Raw genomic sequence first — 8,484 nt, forward strand, 5'->3', positions numbered from 1 at the left:
CTCTGCCAGACCTAAGGTGGTGCCAGTAAATGAAAAAGGACAGATTTTAGATAGGTGGTAAAGAAAGAGACTTTGGGGTAGCCTGGACAGGAAGTGGGAGAGAGGAAAGAGAGAGAGGATCCACAAGGGACGTGGGGGCTCCATCCACCTGTGGTCACCCTAATTTCACTGTCATTGGACTATTGGATGGGTCGGCCGCACCTGTGGGGCACAGGTAAAGCATAGAGCCCTCCTGAATCTGGCTTTATTAATCGAATAGTGAGTGGAGGACGTGGGCTTTTACGTTTCAGAAAGATATTGAAGGAGCAAAATGAGATGATAAATCTAAAAGCTCTTTGAAAATAAAAGGGTTATATAAATGCACGGTGCTATTAACAGATCTAGTGGGGCTCAAGCAAGTTAGGTTCTAACTCATTGTAACATTATTGGGCAAGTACATTATAATAATCAATTGCAGAGATAGAAATAGACCTTGCACATGATAAATGTCTAGGGTACCTGTGAAGAAATGCAGCATTCATTAAGGAAATTAAAGCCCAGGGCATCTAAGGTTGACTCATGAAGAGATCTGCTCCATCCCTCTCTTCCTCCGCCATCTTAGAGGACATGTGTTAAGATGGTGGTATCCCAGAATGGAGGGAGTCTGGGGTCCTGAATCTCCAGATAGAGGCTAGCTCTTGCTGACCTATACAGATTTTATCTAAGTGAAAAATGAACTCTGATTGTGCTAAGCCACTGAGATCTGAGGATGTATTTCTCACCACAATATAGCCTAGCCTACCCTAATTAAGAATTTTGAACTAAGCAGGGCTGCTGCCCCCACACTAGTGTTGAGGGGAAATGTATAGAGATGAGAGAAGAGAACGGACCATTCAAATGCAAAGGCCCTTCTCTCGTGCCTAGAGGTAGAGCCAAGGTGAAAAATGGGCCCCTGTTCTAGGCTTCATTAAATATTCCAGGGTAAGTAAGCAAGAAGTGACAAGATTGGAAACAATTCACTTCAAGGGACATTACTGCTGCTACTTCTGTGTAGAGTCTGCCTCAGGGTGCCTTTTTCTGTTTCCTGGTCTCCCCCCATGTAGCAGGACCCACAGCGCCATCTCTCAAGCCTACTATGGAACCCATCCTCATGGAGGCACTTCCTGCCTAACCTCTTTCTATGGGGTTTTGAGGTAGGGGGAATGTGGGCATTTGCCATGGTCTCCCTGACTATAGATACCCAGCCCTTACTCAGAGATATGGTCTCCCCTTCATGTGGGGCCTCCTTTCAGAATTTTCTTACAGAATTTCATAGTCACCCAACCTAAGTTTCTGCCACAGGAACCGGTACAGGAAAAGTAGCTACGTCTTACCAACCTTCTCAATTAATGTTGAAACACAAGCACACTTCTGTTCCAACTAAAATCATAAACTGCACCAGAACTCCCTTAGATATCATATATTTCAATAGCTTTTAATCTTATTTTAGTCGTATGACCCTGTGAAGATCTGCTGGAATCTGGAAAACAACTATATATACTAGTAATAAAATGCCGAGTATGGATTTTTCCAGTGGTTCTAGGATTGGTAGCAAAGCCCAAGGCTAGGGGAACAGTCACCATGTACCCTACATTCTAAAGTGAACCCAAAGCAATTAGAGCCAGGGAAACCTACCCCACCCCAGGAATTTGAGGGGAGATGACACCTCCCAAAGCACCATCACCTACTAACACCATCGCCTTTGGGGTCAGACACAAACTTCCAGACCTTAGCACATGGCTAAAGTCTTTACTGGGGGAGGAAAGATCTAAATGGGGTATAAACTGGACTCAAATTCTAATAACTGAAAGTGACAGAAGAGTGATGGAATTGGCCCAAGATGCTGCCCGGGATAGAAAAGAGTTGATATATCCAGCTGAAGGCAATCATTAGAGAAAGATGGAATCATCTCATGTTTATATCCCAAGTATGTTAAGACTATTTAATAAACCACACATACACCCAAAATTTGGCATCTGATTTCAATGTGCATATGAACAAGCAAAGATGTTTTAAATCATCATTAAAAAAAAATCATCCCACCCATTTTATAGATAAGTAAAACCAGGGAGAGGATATGGTTTGCTCAAAGATACATAACTTGTGCCATAACCTAGAGCAACTGGCACCGACTGATTCCTGGCTGGTTTCAGGGAAGCACCTGTATCTGGCCTTGTCCTTGGCCATTCCTCTCTGGCTACAATGGCAGTGCTCTGAATCCAAACCACCGAATAGGTTCTCGCGATGCGGGACAACCTCAGGCATTGTGGGAGCCAGCCTAGACTGAAGAGAACACCTTATGGTGCTTTGCATCCACTTGAGACTTTGAGACCAGGATACAGGGTAGAAAGGCAAACTCCATGATGCACTATTTTCCTTGAAGCCCTATGAATTTCAAAACACACACATCCATATTCACACATAAGTTTAATAAAGGCCAAAACAAACTAAAATTATAAAGACTGTTGGATGGGGTACCCCTTTGGACAATCCACTCCTATTCAGTCCCTCCAGAATTGCTGACTGCTGAGTTTCAAGAGTTGACTGCCTCAAGGTCTAACAAAAGGAAGAAATGGAAGAAAATGTGAATAATGAACAGAAATTCCACGCTTACCACTAAGGAAATATGTGTGTTTCCAAGTTTACCTGAAATACCACTGAATTGTTTTACTTTTCAAAACTACAAGCCAGCCTGTTAAAAATTGTGCAAACATGGCACATCTTCAGCATGCCTTGCTAACCACAGATTCCATTATGTGTTTAATAATTGACTATTCAATAGAGCAGTGATGCATTTTTGTCTGGAACTAATTCACCTTTGTCTGTGCCTCAGCACGAATGTTCGGTGAATCACAGATGGGATCGTAGAAGTGCTTCAAGTGCTGCTGCCGACACAGTGTCACATCCTTGGGATTATTCATGTCGGGCCCTGTGCTCAGAAATGTTCCAGCCAGCTAAAGCCACCTGAAAATGTGATTTATGAAAGCCACGGAGTGCAGGACTACACCTTTTCCTTTCTAATGAGAACTAACAAATCACCGTCCGCAGGCCGCTTAAACCAGAGAAGAAACTGTCGGCTGCAAAATTAACAAAAATGAACGCCCTTACAGCCCACTGAGGCCGTGGAGCTACCCAGCTGGAACTCAGGTTGAGATGTGCTGGCTGTGGAAGCAGATATTAGCAAACGTGTATGTCTTCACTTCTCTGTCTGTGAAAGGAAGACCCTGGATCCCATCTAAAGAGGGTTTGTATTTATGAATTCGAGCAGCACTGCAAACAGTGCAAATGGTGCATAATTTTGTGACGAACCAGACACACTGTCCTGTGGGGTGCTCTCTTAGGCAGGACAAGCTCAGTGCCTGGGTTCTGATGCTGGGTTGGCGTGGCATGAATGCCACAGATTTAAAGCAGGGAGGGGAGGAACTGCTCTTACCCATCGTAATTATCTTGGCTTTTTTCGTACCAGAAGCAGAAGACTGGCTGGAGTGGAAGGGCTCTCCAGCAGGAGAAGGCTCACTCGCCTCCGCCCAGCCATGAAATAGTATTCTAGAAGTGGGGAAATGGCAATACGAGGAAAATATCTCTTTCAGTCTCATAGAAGCCGGGCATATGATTTGATAGCTAGTATATTGTTTCATAAAAGTATCCATGTATTTAAAAATTCCAGCCACTGCTTTCAATGTCAAAACTGCCTTCCTGTTATAGCTTGAGTTTGTCAAAGGAATTTCCATGGCTCGGGGATGTGGCATCTATTTTTTAATGTTAGTGGTTCTCCTAAACATCTCCTAAAGTAATAAATGACTAAATGCATTTACTCCATTAAAGGACTCTATTCTGTTAGACGCAAGGGAGGGAAAAAAAAGTCCTGACTTTCTCTTGCCTACTCATTGCTCTGACTTGTTCTATTTTGTTAACTTGAATGCAGGCATGCAAATTAGCATGGGCCCAAGGGCCAGGCACTGAGGACCACCTGCGCTTCCTGGGGCAGCCAGAACTTATGATTTAAACCTCAGTTATAATCGAATCTGCACCTGGGCCAAGACTGAAAGAATTTGGCCTGCTGATCAATTCTTTTTTTCACTAATCAGCAAAGTCATTAAAATACCCTCAAAACCTCAAAGCCTCTTGAATGAACAGAATCTAGCTACTGTTCCCTTTATTATCCCTCTCCAGAATAGCCAAGCTAGAGAATGAGCACCCAATATGTTTAGCCATAATAACAACCTAAACTTATATGGCACTTACTAAAATGCAGGCTCTTTTCTAAATGTTCACGCCTATGAAATTATTTAATCATAACAATTATGTAAAGTAATTATCTCAAAATTACTGACATGGAAACTAAGGCACAGAGAGGTTAGCAACTTGCTCAAGTTCATACAGCCAGTGACGGAATTGGGCTTGGAACACAGGCCGTCTGGTGGCGTAGTCAGTGAACTAAATCATTGTATTAACTGCCTCACATGGAACAGGAACACAACAAGTGATTGTGTCGTTAATGATCTAAAGTCTTTTGATCTTTTTTGCCATTAATTTCTTCATTCAGTCTCCAGTATATGCACAGAATTGTGATAAACCTTAAAGGAATAAAATAAAAATATAGAGCACAGTCTTTCCTTCCTCCAATCCAAGTAGAATAGAATGGTGAATATTGTGCAATGGGCTTGCAAGAGGGGAATTGGCAGCTGTGCCTCTTGATAACTCTGTGAACTTGGTGATTAAACTAACCTCTCAGAGCCTTAGTTTTCCCACATGTAAAATGGAGGCGATAAGCCTGCCTCACAGCGTCCTATTACCTTGTAGAGGGTTGAACTCATGTAGGTGAACGGTTAGTCACTTTGAAGAAGTAGTTGTGGTGGGATGATGGCGGGCCAAGGTTTGGGGAAGGAAACATGTTCTACACAGCTTTGGTCTGCAAGGAACAGTGTACTAAGTGTTGGGTTTTTGAAGAGGGTGTAGTAGGGCCACCAAGTGTAGCCTCACAGGGAACGGGGGACACCAGACACATGGACTATGACGTGAAGAGTACCCCCTGGAGCTGTGCCACATAATGTCTTTAAGGTAATAAAGAAGAGGCTAAAGGATTGGAGATTTAAAGAAAAGTTGGGGTGGGGGGCAGCTGGTGAAGGAATTTTTTAAAGAGAATATTTAGAAAAGTTTGATAAGATGTGTGATGTAACTTCCCCCTCTAACTTCCTATGAGACCTTCAGCAAAAGCCATACACTTTACCTGGAGACCTTTGAAGGGCTACAGAGTCTATGGTTCTAACTACAGTATGAGTTTTAAAGGGCTTCACAGTAGATGATTCTACCAGAGAAGAAAAAGTTATTGGCCAGACACTGGCCTATCTGGTTTCCTGTCCCACGTTCTCTCCAATTCCCACATTTGGGGGAAAGAATAAGGTACCATTTGCTGAGTGCTCAAATAGGCCAAACACTGGCTTAGAGGTTTACCCCTAAGAGGTTGGTGTTAGAAGTCTCATTTACATAGATGAGAGACTGGCCCACAGCTATACAGCTGCTAAATTGCAGAATTAGGATGTGAGGCCATCAGTCATGCCCAGGGCCTGTCTGACTCATTCTTCTCACTACAGCCTGGCTTACAGGATGCTTCCCGTCCAGCCCCAGCCCCAGTGTGCCTCTCTGCCTCACCTGTTCCATTCTTGCTCTCCCTGTTCTGCCACTCCACTTTCCACCCATGCCAAATTATTTGTATCCCCCAAGTGTCACTGGACCATTGTCTAAGTCCCACCCTCACTTGTCCAACATTCCTCAAATCTCAGCTTGAATGCCACATCTTCTGGAAGGCTTCTCTAGACATTTCGCCCACACATCACCGCCAGGGCTGAGCTCCCCTCTATGCTCCCATAGCACCTGTGCTTGCCTCTATCATGGCTGATCCATGAATATCATTGTCCTGTACCCCTTGAGGCAAGAGCTGGGTGAGATTCATTTTTTAGCTCAGTGCCTAGGCCACAACCTGGCTCGAATGGGACTTGGAATTATTTGTAGGAAGGAAGGAGGAGAGGAAGGGAGGGAGGGAGGGATGGTGTGAGGGAGGGAAGGATGGGGGAATCCTGGCCCCCACAGGTCTGTCATACACCTCCCTTCCAGCCTTACCTGGTCTGACCTCCCACCACCACCTGGCTCTTAGATCTGACAGACACCGATTTTTCTGTCCCCAGAGGAGAGAACAGATTCCCAGGCTTGGACAGTAAATTGACACTGCAGTCAATTTTCAGTCTTCCCAAAGGGCATGATTTGTTGACTGGTGATCCACAGTGAATTTTTAATTGCAGACCAGCCACTCCCCCTCTCCCTGCCCCTGACAGGTCTTAGTGCTGCCTGTGCTGAGGGACTGGGGACACTGTTTGACTAGGATCTGCAGTGGAACTAATCAAGATGGGGTATTATTGCTTAAGCCTCTGCACTGGCTGCTGAGCCTTATACAAACATTTTCATATGGTAACTGTCTCCTCAGTTCTGGGGATAGTTCAGAGCTGAGAGCATTAAGAGGTAAAAGGATGGTTTTCTCACACAGGGTAACAAGGACCCCATGGCCATTATTACCAGGAGGGGTATGGAAGTCAGTGAGAGAAAATTTGTAGTAAGGGCCAATGTGGATCTAGACTTTCCAAGTTATAAAGACTCTCATGTCTGTTACCTCAGTGAATCTTCACAACAACATAGGAGGGGAGATCATTAAAGTTATGATTTTACTGGATGTTTATAAGATGTCAGGCACTGCACACACTTGCTTTCCAAATAATCTTGTTTATGTCCACAGCATCTATGAATCAGTTTCTATCAGAGTTCCTGTCTTACAGATGGAGTTTAGAGGTGTTAAGTTTTTTGCCTAAAGTTATACAGTTAGGAGGTGGGAGATCTAGAACTTGAATCCAGGTCTGTCTGATAACAAAAGCCAGACCTTGACCACTTTGACAAGCAACATGCCCATTTTGCAGATGAAAAATTCATACACAGTGGAACCAGAATCCGAGCAAAGGTGCAGAGAAATGAGTGAAGGCTCTGGAGTCAGACTGGGATATAAGACTTGGCTCTGCTACTTAAAATACGTCTGGCCTCAGGCAAGTTGTTGAGTCTCTGCTTCCTCAAGTGTAAAATAGGATAACAGCACCTACCTTGCAAAATTGTTTTCTGCAAAACTCCTCAAAGCGCTGCATTGAAAAAAAATCTAAAGATTCACTCTTTGGCCATCTTCTAGACTCCTGAAACCATAAATTTTCTGAAGCCAGTGAGTCACTGCCGTCTTAGACTATCTCTCTCTGTGTTAAATGTTTATTCATTCAATGGCCACAGGGTAAAAGGAATAACGAGTACTGTTGAGCCCTAACTATGATTCAGGCACAGTGCTAGGCACTTTTATATGCTCATGACAGGTCTACGAGGCAGGAATTTTAATGCATTTTACAGGTGAGGAAACTGAGGCACACAGGGGTGAGGCGATGGTCTCAAGGTCTCATCTGGGGCAGAGCCCAGGGTGTCTGGCCCTATCACCCTTGTTGCCTCACCCTGCCCGTGATTTGCCACAGCTGTCAGACACCTCCCAGGAAACTATCCTTCCATGTTCAGGGCGCCTGCCCTTTCTGTGAAGAAAGAAGATCAAATCGCACCTGCATAGGTTGGGCTGAATTTTAGACAATACAGCTCTATTAGCATAAGAACGTAATTACTAGGTTTTTATTTTTTACTTTTCCAAATAAAATGCATTCATCGTGTGAGTAAGAGTTTTTTTTCCTCCTGTTTGCAAATAATATTATTTAGCCTTCTTTGGGCCAAAGGGAAGTTACTTAGAAGTAAAAAAAGAAAGTAAGGAAAAGAGAGAATGAGAAAGGAAGAAATTACAGTGAATAGAAGACGTAGGGGACATAATTACAGAAGCACTGCAGGTTTGGCATCAGCTGGAAAATTGCAGCCATTTCATTGTGGGAGTAAAGCGATTTTCTTTTATTTTAAAGTGGATCTTTCACTGTCCAAAGGGCTAATTATGGAGCTGCCTACATGTGCTCATAGGGTCCAATTTCATCTTTTCATTAACCACAATGGCAAATAACAAAAGTCTGCCCGTATCTTCAGAATGCCTCCCGTAATGGGCGAGAGGGACACAGCAATCACTCGTCTCATGACTCAGGCCATGTTTTCCATAATTGAGCCCACCAAGAACCTTGTCAGAGGCTCCTCCTCTAGCTCAGCCAAGAGGAATTCATAAAACAAAGCAAGTGGGCAGCAGGAACAGGAAGGAGGGTCTCGGAGGGGGAACGGAGGGAGGGCAACACAAGGTTGCTAAAAAATAAATGCCTGAAAATGATATTTATGGAGAGTTTTTAATGACTGGGAGAAAACGCTATGTATATAACATGTGGACAATATGAGTTCGACTATGTTAAATATATATCTTAATATATAGCTATCATAATATTTAATATATTAACATAATATAAATTA

General features: G+C 43.6%; 1 protein-coding gene across 1 annotated transcript in view; it reads left to right on the top strand.

The window, feature by feature from the left end:
- The first annotated feature begins 2,858 nt into the window (after positions 1-2,858).
- NMNAT3 (nicotinamide nucleotide adenylyltransferase 3) overlaps positions 2,859-8,484 on the top strand; it is a 113,211-nt gene continuing 107,585 nt past the window's right edge. The window contains exon 1 of the mRNA XM_025043616.1: positions 2,859-3,262. The gene's annotated coding sequence lies outside the window, so the exon portion shown is untranslated. The remainder of the gene's footprint in view (positions 3,263-8,484) is intronic.

This window comes from Pteropus alecto, unplaced genomic scaffold (assembly GCF_000325575.1).
Source record: "Pteropus alecto unplaced genomic scaffold, ASM32557v1 scaffold92, whole genome shotgun sequence".
NCBI lineage: Eukaryota > Metazoa > Chordata > Mammalia > Chiroptera > Pteropodidae > Pteropus > Pteropus alecto.